The sequence below is a fragment of the Sus scrofa genome, chromosome 1 (genome assembly GCF_054392235.1).
Source record: "Sus scrofa isolate SSC_HxYL_T2T_F1_AM1 chromosome 1, Sscrofa_HxYL_maternal_Yorkshire_Landrace_v2.0, whole genome shotgun sequence".
Taxonomy (NCBI): domain Eukaryota; kingdom Metazoa; phylum Chordata; class Mammalia; order Artiodactyla; family Suidae; genus Sus; species Sus scrofa.
The window spans coordinates 65,615,043-65,640,423 of record NC_139383.1 but is presented as its reverse complement, the minus strand read 5'-3'; the positions used below and the strand labels follow the sequence as shown (position 1 = coordinate 65,640,423).

At 38.4% G+C, this 25,381-nt stretch overlaps 2 protein-coding genes across 11 annotated transcripts in view; one reads left to right on the top strand and one right to left on the bottom strand.

Annotated features, from left to right (window-relative positions):
• Positions 1 to 25,381, bottom strand: part of LOC102160801 (uncharacterized) — a 1,256,521-nt gene that overhangs the window by 211,303 nt on the left and 1,019,837 nt on the right. The window contains exon 15 of one of the 10 annotated variants that reach the window (XR_014806218.1): positions 6,815 to 11,198. The exons of 8 other annotated variants lie outside the window; for them this stretch is intronic. The gene's annotated coding sequence lies outside the window, so the exon portion shown is untranslated. Of the gene's footprint in view, positions 1 to 6,814; positions 11,199 to 25,381 lie in introns of those variants that run through there. One more of the 10 variants, XR_014806245.1, reaches the window with a different exon arrangement.
• LOC106508906 (uncharacterized) overlaps positions 1 to 25,381 on the top strand; it is a 352,985-nt gene that overhangs the window by 295,334 nt on the left and 32,270 nt on the right. The window contains exon 3 of the transcript XR_002338703.2: positions 14,906 to 15,038. The gene's annotated coding sequence lies outside the window, so the exon portion shown is untranslated. The remainder of the gene's footprint in view (positions 1 to 14,905; positions 15,039 to 25,381) is intronic.

Genomic DNA, 25,381 nt, shown 5'->3' with positions numbered 1-25,381 from the left:
CTTTGCCAAATCCAATAAGACATGACATACTTATCACACCAAGTACATACCCAGGATGGTTGCACTGGTCTAGACTGTTGTGCCACCTGTGTTTCTTGTGAATTTTGTGAACACAAATTCATTACATTATAGGGACATCTCATCTTCTACATCCTCCTCCTCTTCCTCCTCATTATCCCTAACTTCCATTTACTGAGCTCCTAATAGGAGCCAGGCACTATCATGCTATTTTCTACATCATTAGATCATCGGTTTAACATTAGATTAATAAAATAGTTATTAATCTAATGTTACATTTAAGAAATGTGACCCTCAGAGGAGTTAAGTGATTGTTTCAAGGTCTTTAGTAAATGGTGGCAAGTAGAATGGAGAGAAGTTAAGGGGAAGCAGGCAAAGTTAACCACAAGTCAGGAAAGCAGAAGGTGGGAGGAAGATTATGAGAGGATTGAAAAGTGTTCTATGAAGTTAGGATAAATATGATTATAGTGAATGGACATCTTGCAAATATAAAGGAAAATAGACAGCTGTATCAACCTTGCTTCAAAAATAGAACTATTAGGGTAGAATGCAATGCTACAAGAGGAAACTGGAGCTAAGTTTCTCCTCTTTTTCACCTCAAGCACGAAATGGTTGAAATTTTACCACTTATTTAGAGAGAGAGTGAACTCTGCACTGAGGCAGTGATGAAGCAGGGCAGTTGGTGTGAAGGGTCAGCCTGTCCACCACTGCACAGAGTCATTCTGCTCTTGTCCCACATTTTATTTTCTACTTTACCAAGTTTCCCTGAAGGTAACCAAACCCACATCCTTGGTGGCTCCCTGCTATTCTTTGTGCCTGCCTCTTTAGAGGGGGCATTCGGCCCTTCACCACATTGACTCCTGTCTCTGAGAAGGCTTCCGACCATTGAATTTGATTCATCTCATCTCAATGATGTTTTAGCATCTCTGTATACTGGCAACCTGGGCACCTTCCCAGGAGCCTGCTCTTACATCAATTTCTGCTTTCAGATAGTGGATCATACAGTCATTCATTTCACAATTATTACTGTATATGTAGCTGTCCAAATTCTAGTCTCTGAGAACACATAGCAAACAAAATAGGCATTGCTCCTTCACAGGTGAACCTTACACACACACACACATCGAAGTAGAAGAATAATGGGAAAAGGGACACCAAGTACTCATTCTATGTAGGTCATGGGCATCCTTGCTATATACATATTCAAGTCATAAAGACCTTGCTCCTTTCAATCATTTGATTTGTCATTTAAGTTAAAAATTTAGCTTACTGCACTACAGCAACAGGAAGAAAGAGGCAGTTGTGCTGCTTTCTCTCCTTAAAACATTCTCTCTGGGATGGAGTATATATAACCTACCTGTCCAGCAGAGACAATAATACTGCATCTCTCCTCCCCAAGTTCCTTGGATGAAACTCACTTTTGAGTCTCTGAGGCTCAGGGGAGTTCAATGGGCTAATAGGCAATCCCGGCTGAACCTTGGCAGACCTTCCCACCAAACCTCAGGGGTTACTGGATTTGTAATGCAACCCCAAAGGCATTTATGAATCAACTGCAGTGGGAGTGCTTGCCTGTGGCATCTTGCCAAGACCCTATTAGAAGTCTCTCAGAAGAGCCTGACAACAGATATTAAAAAGGCTGCAAAAGGACGATTATAGTCTGTCATTTGTAGACTCTACACATGGACTGCACATTGTTTCCTTCCTTATAGATGACAATGCCTCTATGTATAAACTGTCTAGCCAGTACCATCTACTGTATATTGGCTGCAAATACAGTGAAAATGCTTTCGATCATGTCAACTCTTTCTTGGGATGTTGGTAAACTTCAATGATAGAAAGCCCCTAATTCTGATATACCTTTGGTATCCTTGCCAGGATAAATTCATCATCTTTAAGTAAATAGTCTGACTAGCCACTGGGAAAGACATATCTTCTACGGCTGGTACTCGCTTTTAGAATAAGACACCCTTTATTCAGGTTAAGCAGTCTGAATGTGAGGATGTAATACACTGACAATGTGCTGCTTGAAAAAAAAGAAAGAAAAGAAAAAGAGAGAGGGAGAAAGAAAATTATTCCTTACAAAGACTGATGGAGAGTTTAGGCACATGCATAAGAGGGAAGAAGATAGTGGGAAAAGACAAGAAATTATGCTGGAGTGGTGCTCGAATTAAAGAGAAAAGCTTTTGGAAGAGATTTTTTTTTTCCCAACCTTCAACCCTTCTTTGTACTAGACCATAATAATTATAAATGAACAGCATCTTTTTTTTTAAATTTAAGAGTTATATAAATAGTAATTTTTTCCATTGCTGCACAGAGTATATACAAAGAAAATAACCCCTTTCTGAAATGGCACACCTGTTACAAAGATGTTATAAAATGAGGAGTTCCTGTTGTGGCTCAGTGGTAACGAACCTGACTAGTATCCATTAGGATGCAAGTTCAATCCCTAGCTTTGCTCAGTGGGTTAAGGATCTGGCATTGCCATGAGTTTTGGTGTAGGTTGCAGACATGGCTTGGATCTGGCATTGCTGTTGCTGTGGCTGTGGCTGGCAGCTACAGCTCCAATTCAACCCCTAGCCTAGGAACTTCCAATGCCGCAGGTGCAGCTCTAAAAAATAAATAAATAAATAAATGAAACAGAAACACTCTTGTGGGAGGCAGGATATTGCCCTAAATGTGATTTATCTCATCTACATTGTTAGGCTGATTTTAGGCATAAAATAATCCCTATTCCTTGTGGTCAAGTTCAGATCTGCTTCATCAGAGTTACCAAAAAAAAAAAAAAAAAAAAAAAAATGAGGGGAAGAGGGATAAGGAAAAGTTATTTGATACATAAGTAAGGGGGAAAGATAATGAAATTGAATGGAAGAAACATACATATTGAAAAGATTGAAGGAAGGAGAGCTTGACACATCAGAAATAGCTCATAGTAAAGTGACGAAGATTAAAATTACAGGACAAAGCCATCATTCATTCACTCCTTTACTCTTGAAAGAACAAGATCTCCCTCCTCGCAGAGAATCCCCCTTTGGACCCCTCATTTTACACTGCCAGTAGCCTTTGGTATGTAATCTTCACTTAGCTGTTTCATTATCATTTCAATTCTAAAATTAATTCAGTCATTCAGTCATTCACTTGACATTTATTGGTAACTTACACTGGGCTAGGAATGGGAAATGGAGGCTCCCATGTGTCTAACTGAATAACTGAAAGTTATGCTTTTGGAGTCTGGAGACCATTCTAGTTCCCCATGACCCACATCCCAGTTATCTTTAGATGCTACCCAAAAATGTAAGCCCTCTGGTAACTGTGTCCTGTCATTCCTCTATCACTCTGTTCTTCAGTCACCTGACTTAGCCTTTCTTCTCTCCTCTCCTGCTACTGCTTTCTGCTTTACCTCTAGATTCTCTGTTCCATGAAAAGCAAACTACTTGTAGCATTACCTTCTCCACTGACTACTTTTTTATTTGGATAGAATGAAGCTTCAGTTTTTATCTAGGCTACTGCCTATTGGGGAGCTTGAATAGAATCTTCCATGGATAAGGCAGTTGGGTGCTTTCACCTGGGTCCTGAGGCAACTTCCAAGTCATAAAAAAATCTAATTTTCCTAAGTTTGGTGCCATTTCACTCGACTGCCTTCGTTTTCAATATCATCTAACCATGCCCATGTTCACTGACCTTCCCACCCCCACAGTTTTCCTTTGTTTCCCATGATGTGCCACCAACATGGGTGATTTCAGTGTCCAAGCCCATGACTTCCAATACCTAAAAACTCTAACATTTTATTTCCCTTTCTTCAGTATCTTTTTCTTAAGACTTTATTTTAGAGCAACTTTAAGTTCTCAGCAAAATTGAGAGGAAGTACAGAGTTGACTAAGATACCTTCTACCCCACATACACATAGCCTCCCCAGTTATCAACATTCCCCATCAGAATGGTAAATTTGTTGCAACTGATGAACTTACATTGACATGTCATTATCACCCAAAGCTCATAGTTCATATAAGGGCTTACTCTTGGTGTTGATTCCTGTACCTTTTGATCGTTTCTTTTCTTCAGACTTCCACCTCCACAGCCATACTTGGACCTTGCTACCACCCACTTTTATTCCTCAGCAGAGACTTTTAACCCAACATCTCACTCTGACCATAATCCCCATTCTTTTATCTCCTACCCCTGCTACAAGATTTCTTCAACCTCATAGAAATTTCCTAGCCTTTGAGCCCTCTATTTTCTTTCCATTGCTTCTCTAGGTATCCTAGAGTCCTTGTTGATCATTTATTTTATTCTTTTTTTTTTGTTTTGTTTTTTTGCTATTTCTTTGGGCCGCTCTCGCGGCATATGGAGGTTCCCAGGCTAGGGGTTGAATCGGAGCTGTAGCCACCGGCCTACACCAGAGCCACAGCAACGCGGGGGAGCCGCGTCTGCAACCTACACCACAGCTCACGGCAACGCCGGATCGTTAACCCACTGAGCAAGGGCAGGGACCGAACCCGCCACCTAGTGGTTCCTAGTCAGATTCGTTAACCACTGCGCCACGACGGGAACTCCTGTTCTTGATTTTTTTTCTTTTTAAATTTTTTTTTCTTTTTAGGTATATGACAGTTCCCAGGCTAGGGGTTGAATGGGAGCTGCAGCTGCATGCCTGCATCACAGTCACAGCAACACCAGATCTGAGCCGCATTTGCAACCTACACCCCAGCTTGCAGCAATGCCAGATCCTTAACTCACTGAGCAAGGCCAGGGATGGAACCTGTATTCTCATGTATGCTAGTTGGGTTCTTAACCAAGCCACAATGGAAACACCTATCTCTGTTTTTAGAACTTTTGGTATTTTACATCTTTAGCATTCCACCTCTGTGTAAAGCAGAATTCTTCAGTACTTCAGTCTCTTCTCCTACCCAGTCTTCTGAGAGCAGCTGGAAGGAATGCAACCACCATGCAGCTGCTCACATTACAATCCCTGGTTTTCAGACTCAGTTTGGCCCTGTGTTCTGGCAGTGTGCTTACTTGTTCATAGTTAAGATCTTTGGTTAAACATGAGTGTTTTTGCTCTTAGCCTTTAAAAAGTGCACAAACTCAGAGTTCCCATTGTGGCTCAGCAGTTAATGAATCTGACTAGCATCCATGAGGATGCAGGTTCGATCCCTGGACATGTTCAGTGGGTTAAGGATCTGGCGTTGCTGTGAGTTGTAGTGTAGGTCACAGACACGGCTTGGATCCTGCGTTGCTGTGGCTGTGGTATAGGGCAGCAGCTACAGCTCTGATTAGACTCCTAGCCTGGGAACCTCCATATGCCATGGGTGCAGCCCTAAAAAGCAAAAAAAAAAAAAAAAAAAAAAAAGGTGCACAAACTCATTCAGCCTCTCATTCCTGGCCTCCACAAATGTGCCTATTTTGGCACATTTCTTATTCCCTTCTTTCTATGTCCCTAATTTTGTACTTCCCTTCACCTCTGGGACATTTATCCAGTGCTTTATGTCTTCCTTCTACCTTCAGTGATCCCTCCCCTAGAGGTGTCTTTCCACTAAAGCTAAAAATATACACTAAATTCACTCATTCTTGAATAGTCACTGATGTATATATGCAAAGAAATGGTTCAGAACTGTTTATGGAGAATGAACTCAATTTCATAATAATAATTGCATAGAACAAAGTCTGGAAGCAAATAGTCTAAAGCTTTACTGTAGTAATCCCTTAGTCATGGGATTGGGGATTACTTTGATTTTATTTTTTACCCTTTTTCATAGCCTCCAAACTTTCCACAGTTACCATATATTACTTTGTTATTCAGAGAAATTATTTTTCTTCTAAAACATTTTCAAATATTTAACCTACCTTTGATCATGTGTCCCATCCTAGCTTTATTTTATTTATTTAATATTTATCCAGCCAAGGATGTCCACACTTACTCCACTCATCAGTTTTCATTCACTCCTTAACTCCCTGTTGACTGAATACCAGCTTCCCAGTTTCACTGAAAGCCTCCGTTTTTTTTTTTTTTTTTTTTTTTTCTTTTTGTGGTTATACCCGTGGCATATAGAGGTTCCCAGGCTAGGGGTCTAATCGGAGCTGTAGCTGCCAGCCTATACCACAGCCACAGCAACACAAGATCTGAGCCACATCTGTGACTACACCACAGCTCACAGCAACACTGTATCCTAAACCCAGTGAGCAAGGCCAGGGATCGAACCTGCGTCCTCATGGATACTAGTCAGATTTGTTTCCACTGAGCCACAATGGGAACTCTGCCTCTGGTATTTTTCAAGATGACCTTCAATATTACCAAGTCAAAGGCCAATACGTTCTTGTCATGTTCACCCTCAGTGCTATATTTGCCATCTCCCTTCACTTAAAACACCCTCCCTCCTTTTATTTCCGCTAAAGTCTTTAGTTCCATCTCCACCATGCTGTCCTCTTTCTCATCTCATTCCTTAAAGGCTAGAATTCCCTAGGGCTTGGTCAGCAGCTTGTAGCTTTTTGCCCTCTTTTTGCCCTCCCCAGGCTACGCCATTCACGCAAATGCATTTATCCAACACACATCTGCTGGCCATTCTGAAACTTCCACTCTTTGCTCTGGTCTAAAGTGTTTCCAAGTTTAGGGACATAAATGTATTTCATGTACAGTAGTAAGGGAAATAATAGTCCTTTTAAAGAACACATTTAATAGATTTTGCACTATAGTATATTTTATGCTTCAAATAGAAGTTGGACTAGTACATATAGGATTGTTCTCATTATAGCCAACTGGGAATAATATACTCAGATACAATCACATAACAAAAACTCAAAGATGTGTATTTTCACATTTGATTTTATTGCTGCTTATGTAGTAGATTTTACATTTCAATAAAACTGTAAAGTAAAACTGTAAGTAAAAGCAAAAGAAATAAAATACAATAAAAATACTCCAAAACATAAGCAAATGTTTGCAATATCATTTGAAAAGAGTCATTGTGACAAGTGCTGTGAATAGCTGATTATTTCACTGATCCCATAATCTCACATAAGGGATAATCTGACATTTTAAATTACCTACTGAAATTTTAAAATGATAATAGAAAATATAACTTTAAGTTTTGTTGCTGTTGCTCTCGTGGATGTCAAAAATCATCAGAAAATTCAAATAATAATGTACAGACACTCACTTGACAAACGGTTAAAAGAAAACAAAGGAAGACCTGACATGGAGATGGGACAATCAGAGAATGAACGAAGACGACGATAGATTCCCCCTTGGTGTAATTTGACTTCACATTGCTCCTTCTTTGATATGGGTGTGGCTTTCCTTTTTGGGGGCTTGTGCCATTCACAGAGTCCTAGATGTGAGTCAGTACACTAGTTCAAAACTGGGCTCTGGCACGTAGACTTCGTGTGAATCCCGGTCAGTCATTTTTTTCTCTCTGAGCCTCATCTTGTCCATCTGTGAAGAAGTAACCACAACGAGATCGTTGTGGGCCATTGCATGTGGCAGCAGTAGCCTTTTGTCAAGCACAATACTCTCAATATCCATTGAATTGTTTGCAATAATAACTGAGACTTCAGACTTTAAAACATTCTTAATGGAAAGGAAATAGAGACAAACACTGGATTTTATTATTTACTTTTCCATGCACCAAATGGCTGATCCTGAGTAAGTCACTACAACTCTCTGAATCTGAGTTTCCTCTGCCTTAAAATGAAAAGTACAGATGAGATGAATTTTCCACTCTGATTCTAAAATCCTAAAACCACTTAGGCGAGATACTTTCTAAGACATCACTGTGGTCTTTTTATTTACTGAGCTTCTTCATATATAACTAATTTAAAAAATGTTTTGGGAAACATTTGGAAGTCAATATTAAACTTAACAGACTATTTTGAAATCTTAAAATGAAAACTAAAAGATAGCATGATTTTTCTTTTGCTTTTCACAAGTTTCTTTTGGAAGTAAGTGTGTAAGTAATGAATAAAACATCTAACTGCATATGTGTGCAGATGCAAATAAAATTAGGCATTTCGTAGCGGATTGGAGCAAGAATTCCTATTCTAAATCCCTCTCTTCACTTATGCTACTGCTCAGAAAAAGCAGCCAGAGAGAGGCGTTTCGCATCCACAGCCAGTCAAAAGCGACTATGCCTTCTGTGGGTGGGAAGGCAGAAATGACATCTTTCAAAGTGGGAAACTTTACAACCAGGTATTTGAGATCTGAGACAATCTGGGGAGGTCTCTTAAGAATTGACCAAACTCTCAGAACCATCCTTGAGGCATCTGGGGATTACCAGGAAAATCCAGAGTGCTTCTAGCTGCAGAAAACATTTTTTCCTACCAAGAAGAATGACTCACCTATTGTCACCTTGGGAGATAGCACAGAACAACCAGAGCAAGTTGGGAAGTTTCCCAGGCCCTCACTACCCAGAATGAGATGAGATGACAGAGTTAATATAAATCAAAACATAGTATCTTTCCTTGCAACTGATAAATTCTAAGTAATTTGTGTAGTCTGTGGGAATCTAGGTTTGTGTCCCTGACATCTACGCATTTCTGGTGAACCTTAATATTAATTGAGGGTTAAATTCAATGTATTTAAAATATTTTAAAATAATTCAAAAATAAATCCCCATCATATTTATGGTTGTAAATTTTAAAAAATCTGGGACCATATGATGTTGAAAGCAGCAGTTAAGATAAAATAGTCACCTATATACCTTTCAACAATTCTATAGGAGAAATGTGTTAAATCGTTTTATTTTATTATTATTATTATTATTTTAAATAAGGAAACAGACCTAAAACAGAGAAAAAGAATTAGTGATGGGGAGGAGGAAACCCAACATCTAGTATCTAGTTTTTTGTAGTTCGTGAGTTATTGGCTAATACCGTTGCACAGCAAATTCGCTAAAGCTGGTGCCCACCATAGCCTGTGCTTCTCATTTTAAAACAATCATTTATGGGTGTTAGAGGATGCCTAGGAAAGCAGAAGGGTTCTGTGTCAATCAAAGCTAATCACTGGTACAGGCAGAGGGCTTTTGTTGGCCTCCATGCTCTAAGCCGTGCTTCCACATCTGTGTTTGAAGAGATTAGAGAGGTGCTTCATACAAGAACTGTATTAGTGAAAGCTGATCGACAGTATTTGGAATAAATCATGAAAAAGTTGAGTGCCAGAAGGGAAAGCATGGCAAGTGGGAGACTGAAACTGACGAGGGCGAAATCCACCCCCCCTCCCCCCTCCGCGCCGCCCTGCTCCAGCCCCTGCACATTTGTATTTCGGTTGTATTTCGGTTTTGCCCGCTGGAGAGCATTACTAGGTGCCCTGCTCACCACTTCCTAGCAAACACACAGCCAGCCGCTCAGCCAAGAAGCCCGACGCCAGGGTTTTCAGGGAAACGCTTGCCACACTTGGGTGAAGGGCTCCAGTTTTATTGGAGGTGCTTCATGGAAAACAGATTAGCCCAAGTGGGTAAGTGGGATTTGAGGACCTGGGATGGCAAAGAATGAAAAGTGAAAAAGATCCCAGCAAAAATGAACATCCGTGCCCCCTCCTCGTTGATGGCAGTGTTCTCTCTGCATGAAGGCCATACACTGGCAAATAAATTATGAGTGACAAGTATTTGAACCAATAAAGAGGGCACTATATTTTATATGCAGTAAATTTAATTCCAGATTGTGTTTCACCTCAGCAGGGTGACATGTTTATTGCCAGTGAAAGATGGAAGCAGAGGGAGTTAGAGGCAAGCGTCAGCAGTTCTAGTGGGCACCCGCAAAATGAAGATTTGACAGACCGGTGGCTGAGCCCTTGAAATGAAATGCCAGATCAAATTTTACCCCAAAGGGGTCAGATGTACTGTCGTGCCCCCAAACTCGCAATACCAGCTGAATAAATGAGCCTGGTTCAGCAGAGAACAGGAGGCCAAGCGTGTGCTCAGTGGGTTCCTGCTCATAGGCTTGTCAGATCGGCCAAGTGCAAGGAGGACCAGAGGGAGGTGTGTCTGAGGAAGGAGACGCTAGGAGGATGTGAAGTGCTGCCGCCTCTGTGGGGCTCTAAGTGTCGTTTTAAAAATCTATTAAACAGATCGAAAAGTAGAAGTGAGTCTAAATTGATCTGCCCGTCTCTCAATTTCATCCTACAAGCGCTCAGCTCAGGTGTTCAATTTATTGAACCATAACCCCTTTTTAAACAATCAACATCAACACGCAATAAATATGCTCAGCAAGGGCAATATTTACATGCGCGACTCATTGTTTTCCAAGATTTATTTATGGCGAAACTGACTGGCAATTACCTCGGACTTCCTTTGGCAGACGGTGGCACAGTGGCATGTGGGCGTCGTTCTGGTTATTGCAAAAATTAAGCACATTGAAAGAGGTGAGCCCAGCTTGTCCCTAAGAAATGGGCATCATACTCTAATTGCAGAGGTGGGGAAGAATTTTTGTTATAATGTGCATATGGCTTCTTCCTCTCAGAGAAAAAGAAAGAGGGATGAGTGAGGGAGAGAGAGAGAGCAAGAGAATGAAAGTTAAAAAAGGAAGGAAGGATGGAAGGAAGGAAGGGAGGGAGGTGGGGAGGGAGGAGGAAAGGGAGGGAAAAGGAAAAGTTGCTGGTCTCAGGAAAGCATGTCCTCCGAAAAGAGTATATGCAAAAATTCCTATAATGATGTTGATAATTCATGTATAATGAAAGCCAGTCTTTGCTCTCTGCACTTAGGAAATAGGTTCTGTTATCCAATATATAGATTGGGCTAGCCACACACTTTGGAACTCATTTGTGTAGACACAGTGTCATCAACTCTTGAATCAATCAAAAGGGTTAACATTTTAATCAGTTCCTTTCACTGACCCTGCCCTGCAGGACTATTGGTAGAAACTTCCATGTATTTAACTTCACACAAATGTATTTTAAGAATGTTTCTCATAATTCAATGAAATTGAGATGGAAAATGATGTAAAATTTCTGGACCCTGTAAAGTTACTTGGTGCAACTTTTCTCAACTTTATACATCTTTTCCATTCACTGATGTTACAGAGAAGATATATTCTGGTGCCTGGATGTGAGATGAAGGATCTACATAATGTTACTAGCACTCCATAATTGATATTTGGAGCTTTATAGGGCCTACTTCTTTCCTGTAAGAAGGAACTCACATTTGGTGAATAGAGCTCTGGAGCAGAAGGAACAGAACCTGGCATTCTCCTGGTGACACCTGGAGAGATATAAGAACACCTGTGATGTAAATAAGAACCTACCATAAATAGTGATTGTCTCTGTTACTCACTTACTCCTTACCGGTGTTGTGAGGGTGACTGCTGGTTGCAATGTGTGCAAATTTTTTGTTAAGATCTTAGATAAGAGTTGCTGTGTGAAAGACTTTGTCATACACAGATGAAAGGCTTAGCAGTCACTGTGGCTGAGACCACGGTCCCGTACTGTTTCCTGATCAACCATTTAACTCCAGTCATTCATTCCCATTTGTTACCTTCTCCCACGAAACAGAGAATTGAAAGGATTTTAAGCTCACATCCTCTGTGGAGCTCCACGTGTTCCAGAGGCCCCTCTTTCATTACATCAGCTACACCGCCTCCTCTCAGGTTCCATATGCCCTGACCTTCCCTATCTTTATGTTCCCTGCTGTTCCCTCCATTTCTCTCACCAGCCTCCTTTGTCTGCTCTTTTCAGACCTCTCCTGTGAGCTGCTCTTGGAACAGAGTCTCATTTGTCTGGCATATGCCCTTCCTCTTGGCCAAAGAGCTCCTGAAGGCTCCACAGGATTTCAAAGCCATATAGCAAGAGTTCCTGCCAAATTAATCTATTCAGTTTGTTTCTTTTTTGGCAGATCGTTATTGGTCTTATTTACAATTCCTTATAAGTTGTTGAGGTAAAAAAAATCGTATAATGAGGTAGGAGGTTTAGTAGGTGCCATATATTAAATATATTAATATTTAAAAATAAAATATTAATAATGTTAGAAGAGAAAAAAATATTTAACTTGACAATGGTCAAATGCATTATCATCACTTAATGTACAAGACTTCCAACACATTTTAAGGATAGAATAAACCCATTTAACATCATGTACACACGATAAATCTTTTACTCCTATCTCTCTGTGTTTCTTTTCTGTTTCATGCTTCCCAGAAGCTGTTTCCTTTGGGTCTCCCCTATAAAATTAAGTTTAAACTCCTTATGTTTAAAGCTCTGGCCCTTCCATCCCCACCAGCCTGACATTGGGTGGAGGATATTATCAGATATTCAGTTTCCTCCTGAATATTTGCCTTGCCAAGCTTTTTCAAAGATAGTAATAGGCACTTACAGTACTGACCACCATGGCTAGCACATGGTAGTTGCTCAATAAATGGTATCCTGTTACTTATTATAAAAAATGGCCCCTCTGCTTCTACCCAGCTAATCTGCACCTCTTTCTAGAATATGTCTTCATATTCCCCCTACTTTTGTCATGCTTTTCCCACACTCATATGCTTTCTCTCTTTCTCCTTCTTCACCTGTATGACTTGGCTCAGAGGTCCCCTCCTACCAGAAACCTCTCTCCCCAAGTGCTTTCAGAGTCTATGTGCCATGAAGGGAGAATTAACAGACCCCAGAGCGGCTGTGTGGCTTATATTTAGCATTGCTCTTATAATTTAGGACTATAGTTTGACTGCAAAAAAAAAAAAAAAGCAAAAACAAAAAACAAAAAACAACCCAGGTTCTATTGAATAATAGCTTCTGCTAAATTATGCTAAGTAGTTTAAGTTTTAACCGTGTATGCATAGTTAAGTTCTAACCATCCTTCAAGGTCCAATTTAAATGCCTCCTCCCCTTCCCCAGGTAAGTTACTCAGATGGTCTTTGGGGCTTGATGAAGCGATTCTCTGTTTTTTAAGGTTGAATTTTCTATTCGGCAAGAGTGATATTGTGCTTGAACCTGCACTCATCATATGTGCCTTAGTGGAGGAGAGGATGAGCTCCTGGAGGAAAGGAGAAAACAATTCAATCTGACAAATGTTTCCTGAGGACCAAAAGAAGGCCACTGATGATGGTGGCTCAGGCAGTAAAACACAGAGTTGCATCCAGCCTTCAGCTCACAGACACTTACATTTCAGAGTGCCTGGGGATGGCTGGGAGAAGAGGTCAAAAAGTGTGAAGCAAACAAGAATAAGATACTTCATAAGTGCTAACTGGCAGTCCAGCCTTAACGGACTACCAGAGGAAATCTGAGGAAACATTTTGATTGGGCTTTACTTGTATTAGGATCTACTTACAATTTTTGAATAAGCAAGATTATTTTTTAGTATTTAGGCATATAGCAGAATGTGCCCAAATACAGTGGGTGAATCTTTTTGAATGAATAGAAAAGTAAAGGACATGCTGTTCCATTCTTTCCATGTAATTGGAGTTTTTTTGTTTTTGTTTTTGTTTTTTTTTCTTTCAGTCGTCTTAAGAGAGTTGGTGGTGTATGAGTTCTATAGAATAGGTGTATCTTCTAAAGTGAAGGTCACCTATATGGTAAGCTGTAAACCTTTTTTTGAAATTGCCTATAAATGAGCTAAAGCTGAATTGAGTTCAAATGGGCTAGTGGTTGTGTTGAGATCAAGGAAAGAAACAAAAGAAAAAAGCTGCAATTACAGTGTAAATATGAGCATTTTAGAGCAATGTTGAATAAAAATATTGCCTGGGATAGCAAAGTTCAATTGTGCTTACCCTGCTAAGATTTCTTTAGCGGTTCTTCCATGTACTCTTTCCCCAGAAGGTGTTAATTGATGTTGGCACTGAATCTTTTGAAGCGGTGGGAATTCATACTTTAAAATGTCCAATTAGCAGCAAAAATGAGTGATGGAATGGGTCACTGAAGATTTTTAAAGGCCGAGAAGCACCGTCATTTGAGGGCATCTAAAACACTGCCCTGAGTCAGCCTCCGAAGATTTTTTCCTTCAACTTCTGCTTTATCTCTTTGTACAGAGGCTAGGACAGCAGCATACAGCCCCCAAAAGGAGAATCCTCACAATTTTCTTCAGAATGCCAAGTGTTATAGTGAACGATAAATAACCTTCCTGTAACAAGCAGCCCTTTTTTTTTCCCCGCTGGAACAAACTGTTCAACTCTATTTGAATAAAAAGCCCACACATATATCAAATTAAACAAAATAGCATTGTTCCAAATACAGATCAGGCAGTCTTCCCAGACTCGTGTCAGTAAAATTTCATAGCACTCCACACCATTGTATAGTAGCTCTCTTTCTCCTCTTCTTTATGTGTGAGTGCAGAATCTCTATTCTTAGACAAAGGAATGCAGACACAGGCCATGTCCCCCATGCAGTTGAATAAAATAAAGGTCCAACTAGGGCCTTTGATGGCCAGGAAAAAGAATGCACCATGGAAAGTACAGGTGGAGACAGTACTGCACAACTATATTATGAGCAGTTGATCAACAAGAAGTTATTTTGCTTCTTGCCAGGACAAATATTTCCCATTTGATGAAGCATAACTCTGGATCGATGTTAATGAACCAGGAAGCTAATTGTGTGGCCTGTGTGCTGAGATGGGATGGAGGCGGTAGTGTGTGGGGCCGCTTTGCACTAACTCATAAGGGCCAATTGTTTCCAATTTTCAGGATTTGGCAAGCTTTCTGTTATACACAGTCATTATGACAAACTGATATAAAAGTATATAAAAGTATATAAACTTAAAATTCAATAGGTTACATCAAGAAAGATACTGCCCAAACTTATTACTTCTTATTTTACTACATTTTACTATGATCTGTACGCTTGAGGTTTTATATATACTGTGTCTCTATGGGGGAAATAGTATGGAATGGTCTAATGCTTTGTGCTTGTTCCCCATGACACACTGGTAGCTTGGAATTGACTTACACTACAAATCAGAGTTATTGCTTTTTTGTTTTTGTTTTCCAGAGAGCTGATTGTTATCCATTTATCAGAACACCATTGGGTAGAAGTTCTTTGAGAACAGACCTAACTTCCCATGCAATTTTAGGCTGCTGAGCTGAAGAAGAATTTGAGCTGGGATGGCATTCAGCCCTTTAAGGTAAGAGACACATCTGTAAGGGCCTTCCTGTGCACAGGCAGAGCTTACTAAAGGATTAAAATCACTTCCTCCAATCTGACATCTCCAATTGCTCCTTGAATAACTGGAGCTCAATCTGGGAAGATACTTAATATTAGGATAAATTTGCTAATTAAGAAAAGTTTTTGTTTTGTTTTGTTTTTGTCTTTAGCGCCAGATGTGTGGCATGTGGGAGTTCCCAGGCTAGGGCTTGAATCTGAGCTGTGGCTGGTGGCCTACACCACAGCCATAGCAATGCCAGATCCAAGCTGCATCTGTGACCTACACCACAGCTCACGGCAATGCTGGATCCTTAACCCACTGAGTAAGGCCAGGGATCGAACCCATGTCCTCATGGACACTAGTCGAGTTCGATACGGCTAGGCCACAATGGGAACTCCAAGAAGAGTTTATATTCATTCTCACCAAGTGTAACATTTTGCCAATCTTACCGAAAGTGGTATGTTTAACCTGCATTGGCAGTTATTTAATTGATCATCAGAGTGGCACAGCAGCGGGATATCAGCCTTCACTTTTCTCACACTCCTCACCTCTTCCAAGCTTTCTGTTCAAGTTAAACCAAGGAGGTGAACTAGGAAAAGGTGTAAGCAAGGTTGGATGATGAAGAGGCAGAGTTGTGAAGTGGCAATGAATTAGGTATAAGAAAACTTCTAGTTTTAAACCTAGAGAGGATACCTCTCTAGGTTTAAAACTAAAAGTGACATAATTGCTTATGGTATTTGTAGCAGATTTAAACTAGCTAGGGGTTCTATAATTATTTTCCCCTTAATTCAACCTCTATGGTGCAGTAAGACAAATTATAATAATTTATCATTTAACTAATTTTAATTAAAAAATTTATATGATGTCCAGGGTTATATACACAGAGTTATATACAATATGCACACATATGCACATGTGTATATATACTCAATATACACATATGTACTATACCTATACATATATATATAATACACATGTAGGGTATGTATATATTCAAGTAAAAATATATTTTATAAAATTTATTTATATATTCAAATGTAAAATGTGCTTTGATTTGGAATATCTGGTCAGAATCCCTTGGATAATATGTACTTTAGGACCAAGGCAGCATTTTTCCTTAGAGTAAAAATATTTCGTAAACTAAACAGGTATGAATATAAACAAATGAGCATTTCTAATAGCTACCATACTACTGTTTCACAATTTTATGCTACAAGAGGCCAGAAATTATTCTAATGTTTCTCAACCAAATGCCTTCTTTTATCAGCAAGTGAATTCCACTAAGAATGTCATGTGATCTTGCTCTTTGGGTCTATGCACAGAGTAATCTCTCCCAGTGCTTAAATTGCATAACTGTCAGATACAGTATACCTTGAGGATCAAATCCCTTATGTCACAATATTAAACAATTATTTCTGGCCACACCATTGAATTTCTACTGCCTGAGGGGTCTCTCGTGTTCCAAATCAAGTTAAATTAAGAATGTGTATACTGGCAAATTGAAGAAACAGATAAGCAGGAGCAGGGAAAAAAAAAAAAACAATGGGAAGATTATCCTTGTAATGTTTCATTAAGCAACTTCCATTAGAAAAGAAAAAAAATCATTAATGCTAACCCATGTTTGAACTTAAAACACAAAATTCAAACTGATCCACACAGTATGTTTTTACATGTAGCCTATGCATTTAATAGTCACTCTTTGATACGTGACAAGTATCATCTTGAATTTTATGTGAACTGATTCACAGAAGTCATTCAGCAAATTAATGTAGTTTTGGAAAATTAACAGCAAAGTAGGCATGCCGCCAAATGTCTAATGACAAATTGAAGGGTTTGGAGATGTGTCTGTCTATTTGCAGTATTGGAACTGTTTTCAAAACAAAAACACACTGAAAACGGTGCTGGCATGACAGGAGATACAGTCATTATGCAATTTTAATTGACAAATAATTCCATTTTTGTGAATAAATTCACCTAGCCAATAACTGCATTATCATCTATCATGTACTGGTTTCCCTTCCCATCTCATGCACCCTCTAATTTTGATGAATTTGATCAAATGTATCTGGCAGCATAGCTGTATCTGGCAAGTCAAGAAAAGACCACAGTGCATTGGGGGAGGGGGAGAGGAGGGTAGGAGGATGGTGATTTGTCACAGGGATGAACACTGTCTTTAGCATTACCTGTTGTGCAGATATTATTATCCTTCATTTATCTCCCAGTTTGAATATTCAGATTGGGATGTGTTCCGTCCTTTCAACAAGGTACTAAGCATCTCCCTAATTTAACTCAGGTATTCGAGGGGTATGTCTATGCATGTGGGTGGAGATTGGGAAAATTAGAAACCTTTATCGATCAAAGTATAATTAATCTTCAGATGTTGCCTTTAAGCTCTAGCATAATAGCCTTAGCATATAGCCCACTTTCACATAAGCAGCAGCTAAAATGCAAAATGATCACAAATATGAACATACTCTAGCTAAGGGCAGGTATTCCAATGGCAGCATTAAATATAAATACAATAGGGTATTGACATAATGTAGTAAGGTTCCCTCGCTATTAAAAGGCTTTGTTCTAAAGCGTATCTGTGTACACAATGAGATGATGAACGCAGTGCATCACATAGCTAAATTTAATATATGCAGGGGTATGATGTTTGCAATGCATGCATTTCAGCAGGTCCCATTAGTGCGCCTTTCCCCTCCAGTGAAAACAGAATGAACCACAGCCCCTTCTGGTTTGCATAAAGCAAACAAAATTAGATTTGCTTTGCTGAATTGAAACCCGCTTGGGATTGTGAGCCTCTCTCGGGGACAAATTACTTCAAACAATCCCTTTGTACCATAACAAAATCAAAAAATTCAGGCCAATCAACATGGCTCAAAACCCTTAACACAAGAATTAATAATACAACCTAGTCTATTTTTATTGCTTCTGCGCTACAGCTCCTTGTTTTAATGTAATTACACTTATTTGCCGTCCACATGTTAAGTAAGCTTGCATATGTTAACTAATGCGACATAAAACAACTTTCCTAATTTTACCATTGCTACAAGCATTGTTCCCCCTGGAATAAGATCCGAACATTGGACAAGTTGAACACTAATGTTATTAAATTAAATCTATTTTTAGACCCTTGATAAATGAATATAGGCAAAATGTCAAATGTTTCTTCAGATAGGTGCAAAAGCTGATTGACAATCAGATTAGTCTATTAAGAATATTGGCTTATGGAGTGTTATTCACTTGATATCTCTTGGCTTTTAAAGCCTGTTTCCCTGCAGAAGAGGAGGACACGTACACCTGTAAATATGGAATCTCTTAAATCAGGTATCTGGTCAATGACCACTCAAATTCAACAGCTTGAGTTAGTATCAAGATGATATATATATATATTCCTACTGCTTTACCACCTGAAAATCAGCAGAAGCTGTAAGCCACTAAAACTTTCATCTGTACCACAAGTTTACTGACTTTTCAGATTTGAAATTTAGAATCTCAGATAACTTTTTGCCAACTGCTTTTTAAAATGTATAGGTCAGATAGAATACTTGAATTCACAAAATCTTGGTCTTTTGAGCTCAAAAGCGCTTTTCCCCATTGCATAGTCCATCACATACATAATCTCATCCTTAGGAAGGAAGAACATGTCAAACATTTATATACCGAGGAAGGTTTTTCATCTAATTGCTAAGAAGTAGTTAATTCTTTATAACTTGGGTGTCACATGACATTGACCAGATATCTGAATCAAAAGTTGGAAAAGATCTACCTTTAAGTCTGGATTTATCTGTGTAACTATTGGATCATTTAGTCACAAGTACCCTATCAATTCAGTTTAACAAGGAGTCAGTTTTGCCCAAAAGATCATTTAGTGTCATTGTTTGCTATTGAATAGGTAAATAAGTATGATTGACATATATCTCTTCCTTCCTATTAGCTATGCAGATTCAATCTGAGTTTCTAATACAACACACACACAATTGTATAATCAAATGATTTAGCAAAGGTCTCCTTATGTTAAATCTTTCAGATTAGACATTCCTTTTAAATATGGCAGTCAATTGATTAAAACAGAGAATCTCATCCAAAGATCTCAAATTGGGTCTCTAAGTGTTTTATTTAGAAAAGATAGTCCTTAAAAGAGGCAAAATTAGAATGCTTTCATATATTCACAAACGCCGCAGTTCCTTACCACTCTTTTTATAATTAGCCCATGTCTGACCCCCAAAAGCACTTATATTTGAGAATCCCTGGTCAAGACAGCCTGATTAGTCACTCACATTGAAATAACTTAAGACAGTACACAAAGTACCTGAAATAAGGGTGTAAAAGTAGCATGAAGACACAGGTTTCTCCATATAATTAAAATCCAACCATGAAAGCTCTTTGAGAATGAGTGTGTGTGTGTGTGTGTGTGTGTGTGTGTGTGTGTATTTGTAATTTCATTTAATCCTCCTTTAGGATCCATTATGGCACAGGCTGAGGTGGGGAAAATAGGTGCCGTCTTAAGAGAAGACCAAGATCTGCGGGTCGCACTGACTTACTATTTTGAAAGACCGTTCTCCACTTCTTCAAGTCAAAATGTTAACAGCACTATTCTTTTAAAGAACAAGAGATGATGTCATTATTGTAGTTTTATTCATAAGACATAGGAATGCAAACTACCTCAGTTTTCTGCTATTTTTGCTTTCTATTATTTAGGTCTTATATTAAGTCCTTGGATCAGTTCCCAACCTATTGTGATTCTAATTTGATTTGTATACCCCGGTCTTTCTCAGAGGAACTTTAAAAATCTTAGATAAAAGAAAATGAATTAGTTGTACGTACGTGCCAGAGCAGCACGAGCAGGGATATAAGATCCGTGAACTGAGTTCAGCCTCAGAAAGAACAATTAAGTGATCTTACACCTACCCTTTCCTCGCCTTGCTCCCTCACCTCACAAATCACTCTTTTGTTCTCCAACTTTACCTCAGCGCCCCACCGCTTTCCAGTACCAATGCCAAGTGCCCAGTAGAGCCTTCTAGCTCCTTTCTCTGCAACTGGTAAGACTTTGGCTAAGTGCATTAGCTTCTCAGATCTTCGCTTTCTCTATCTCTAAAGTGATAATACCTGCCCTTAATGGATTTCCTTAAATTATAAGATTATCTCCTTTGAGTATTATATTGCATATTACATATGTCACTATTATTTCCTTGTTCATCCTCTCTTGTCTCCCCTTAGACTCTCTCTCCTGTGTCTCACGGTTAATGAGTCAGGCGAAGACTGTTAGTCTAGCAAATGTAAAGGCATACTTTCTCTGATTAAATTCTATTAGCCCTCAGCTTATTGTTTTTTCTGATTCTGAGGAGGAGGAAATGGATGTTGATCTAGCATATCAGGGAAGATAGCTAATGGATTTGCTTTAAGTACTCAAACTACCATTTGACCTTTAGATTATGCCCTGATGTTGATGCAACATATAGAATATTGCCATGAGTCATGTGAATGTGATATAGAAAGTGAGAAGATCCTGGACTTGAAGGCCAAATTACGCTAGATTTTAGAACATTTTCACGGCTTTCCACCAAGGCAAGTTGCTTGACTTTAGAGGCCTTACATGTACATTGGGAATAGTATTTACCTTGCAGGACTGTTATGGGAAATAAGTGGGATAATTTCAGAAACATATTAGGCAATAAATCACAAATATTATGTATAGCTGACACTTGAGAACAAGGGGGTTAGGTCTGCTGTCCTGCCACACAGTTGAAAGTCCACGTATAACTTATAGTTGGCCCTCTGTATACATGGTCCCTTTGTATCTACAGTTCTGCATCCATAGATTCAACCAATTTTGGATTGTACAGTACTAAAGTATTTAGTTTTGAAAAACAACCTGCCTATAAGTGGACCCCCCTAGTTAAAACCTGTGGTGTTCAAAGGCCAGCTGTATTTAATTGTCAGGTAAAGCACATAGTGTAGCACCTGGCAAATAGTATATGATCAATAATATTAGCTCTAGTCACCAATTTCTTCCTTATTTTAACCAATATATTTTAAAAAATTTTCAGTAGACTCTTTAAATTCATAACTAACATAAATTACTTTATCAAAGAACTTTTCCTGTTCTAAGTAGCATCTCAAATTGGAAAAATGCTATTACCTCATTAGGAAATTGTTAACTGATTGATTTAATCCATCCTAAAATTTGCAACAAAAGACCACAAAAGAAGTGAGCAAAAAGATAAAGTCATTCCAATGAAAATAGGGGTAACTAAATGCATTCAAACTGTGCCCAGCATGTATGCTGCACACAGGCCACACAATTGCTCAGCAATACATAACCGATTAATTAAAAATAAGAATAGTTAAGTTGAATTTTATTCTGAATTAGGGCTGATATTTTTACTTTTATCATGTGGAAGCTAGCACCATTTTTCTGCCATAAAAAATCCTCTTCTTTCTTTCTTTCCTTGTATGCAGCCTCTCTCTTTCTTTCACATTGTCTTATAAAAATACACTAATCATGACAGGTGGTTAGCATGCAGGTGAATATATAGAATAATGAAACAGATAGTCTAGGAGTAGAACCACAGATACACGGTCAATTGATTTTCAACAAAGATGCCAAAGCAATTCAAGAGAGGAAAAAGCAGCTTTTCCAATGTATTGTGCTGTAAAAGCTGGATATTCTTTTGGGGAAAAAAAATGAATGTCGACTTCACACTATATACAAATTTAATTCAAAGCTGATCTTAGACATAAATGTAAAAGTTAAAATGATAAAATCTCTAGAAGAAAACAAGGGAGAAAATTGCTGTGTCTTTGGGATAAGGATATTTCTAGAGATGATACAAAAAACACAAACCATAAACAAAAACAATCGTGTACAGTTGATCCTTGAACTACACGGGTTTGAACTGCACAGATCCACTTACATGGGGATTTTTTTCAATAAATACATACTGTACAATCCATGATTTATTTCATTGATTTTTTTGTATTTAGATGTGAAACCCAGATACAGAAAGTTGACTGGAAAGTTATACAAGGATTTTTGACTGCACGGGGAACGTCGGGATTGGCTTTCCTAATCCCTGTGTTGTGCAAGGATCAACTGTGTCGTCCTTCATTAAAATAAGTTCTGCTTTTCAAGATACAAAATTCAGAAAATATAAAGGCAAGTCATGAACCGGGCTTTGCAATACATATATTTGCAGCACATTTATCTGATAAAGGACTTTATCATTTTTATAAGACTTCTTACAAATCAATAAGAAGAAGATGAACAACCCAGATAGAAAATGGGCAAAAGGTTTAACAGATTTTTGCAAAGGAAGATGTGACAAGTGACCAGCGAGCACATGAATAGCTTCTCAACATCAATAGTTATCAGGGAAATGAAGATTAAAAGAGCTGTGAGATACCACTATACATCTATTAAAATGAACAAAATTAAAAGGACTAAAATATTAAATCTTGATGAAGTCACAGAGCACCTAGAACTCTCTCATATACTGCTGGTGGGAATGTAAAATGGCACTACCACTTTGGAGAGCTATTTGTCAATTTCTTATACGTTTAACATGCCCTTACCAAGTGTGACCTAGCAATTTTACTACCAGTAATTTGCTAAGAGAAATGAGAACCATGTCCATATACAAACACTGTTAAGAGCTTTATCCATAATCACCCAAGTCTGGAAGTAACTTTAAATGCTCATTAACATGTGAATAGAGAAACACATTTGGTATATTCATGTAATGGAATACTATTCAGCAAGAAAAAAGAACACACATGGATGAATTTCAATAACAGTATGCTTAGAAAAGATACCAGACAAAATAGAGTAGTTACTGTATGATTCCATTTACATGAAATTCTAGAATAGGCAACTCTAATGTATAGTGAAGGAAAGCAGATCAGTTGTTTGGGGCTGGGGTAGAAGGAGGGAAGTGACTGCAAATAGGCAGGAGGGAACTTGGGGGCTGGATGGAAATGTTTAAATCTTCTTTGAAGTGGTGATTAAAGAGGTATATACCTCTGCAAAACTCATTAAATTTCAAAACCTGAAATGGATTCATTTTGTTACATGCAAATTATACTTCATCAAAGTTGTTTTTAGGTAGTGAGCATCAGACTGTTTAGCTACTATTATAATACTATTCATTCTGAAACCAATTGCATGTATAATCACAAATGGAAGAATGTATTTCTCATGGGAAAAATCATGATTTGAAATTTTCATAGCTAAATTTATGGTTTGGGTGTCTTATGTTTGGTTTAGATATTGCTTCTAAATGCAGGCTCTTGTCCTGGACCTACACTTTATTCCCCTTTGGCAAATCAGTTAACTTCACCAGGTCTTTGTTTCCTCCTGTAGATGAGAGGCCTGGAGAACATTCAGATTTAATCAAAATTATTAAAGCATCTTCTCTGAACAGGGCGCTACAGGAGCTGGGTCCACATTCTTCCTCTCTTTCAAACTACTGCTCTCACGTGTCCCGTGACATTAAAATAATAGTTTTAGAATTTTGAACTTTTTCATTTTCAAAGAAAATTGTTCTACCCCAAATGTTGATTTGAATCATATTACTAAGAAATTCTGCCAGCAAGCAGAGAAATCCTGAAACTGATTCAATGTGCCTAGAAGAACATTTACTTTCCTTTGAATTCATTTCTGATAGTTTAAGTGGATAAATGTTTATGTTTTTAAGCCAGATCTGGATAAGCTTCAATTGCATGAGCCATTGAATTCTCTCACTGACAGAATTTGACTCTTAATGTATTCAACTCCAGGGTCATGGGCAGGATAAGCTTACTTAGCAAGTCCAGGACATGGGAGAGCTTCTTCCAGAAGTGTCTAAGTGTTGCAGCAGAGAAGGGTGGTAACCACATGATTAAGAAATGTAAATATAAGTCAGTTGCCCTCCTAAGGGTTTCTTCCAGGGAGAAGGAATTAGAGCAGAACCCCTGAGAAGAGAACTATTTAGAAGAAAAAATGCTCTACTGGAGGCAGTGCATTTAATTCAGTGATTATAATACAGAGCATCAGCTCTCAGAGCCTCCAAATAGATGACAGGTAGGGATATACGCTCTTGTTACTTCTAGACACTGGATCCACTAAGGTTTTTCTTTTGGTTCCATATCTGATGTTCCTGTCTCTCTTTGTTTTTGTCTTCCCAGAGGACTTGACTTACCTTATTTATCTGTTTCCCTCTCAGTTTGTTCTTTTTTAAAAAAATTATCTATAAAGCTTTCTATTAGAGTAGTGGTGTATGTTCATGAAGAAAATATTGATAAGCAGAAGCAAAACCATATACTCACAATTATTAGGAACCTATCTAGAAACCCACCACCCAGATACCATTATCAACACAGGTAACATTTTCTTGTGAACATTTCCTAGAGTTTTTTTTTCATATTTATATATAAGGAGAAACAAATGACAATGGGGTAAACAAATACTTCAAGGAATGAAAGAGAAGTGAAAAAAAAGGTAAATTTTCAAAGGGTATCCTTATAGAGATTTGAAAAAGATATTACATCTATAAAATAATAATGAATATTGCAAATAAGCTACAATCAGAGGACAAGACTTTTGGGAATTTAAAATATGATTGACAAAACAAATAATTTTACATACATTTGGAAGATAAGTTGAAAAAATATTTCAGAAAGTTGACCCCAAAGACAAGGAGATGAAAATATGAGAAGAAACAAGAATTATGCAGAATGTCTAGTGTTCTGTGAATGGGATTTCTAGAAAGAAAAGAGAAAGGACCATAGAGAGTGGGAAATTATAAGAATAATTCATTCATTCTTGATTCATTGACTCAGACATTCTACTCTGTACTTAGCCTAGGTATTTGAAATACAGCAGTGAACAAAACAGTCAAGATCCTGCCTTTGCGGAGTTTATCCTAGTGGGGACAGAGGGCAGGGGAAAGGGGAACAAACAAGCAAATCAACCATTAAAATGTCTCATATTCATATTGTGATTCATGCTGTGGGAAAAAAAGCAGGTGAGGAGAATAAAAGTGCTGGGAGGAGGCGGTGAAAGAATTACAATTTTATAAAGAATCAATACAGAAGTCTCCATTGATAAGGTGACATTTAAACTAAAAAAGGATGAGAGAATGAGGGGTATTCTGCAGCTGTCTGGGGAAAGAGAGTTTCAGGTAGAGGAATCAGCATGCACAGCTCTGAGATGAAAGAGAGCTTGGCATATTCAGGGAATAGCCATGTGGGACAGAGTAGAATGAACAGGAGGGTAAGTAATAAGAGACAAGGGAAGGAGGAATCTGATCTTGTTAAGATGTTGTAGCCATTGTAGGGAC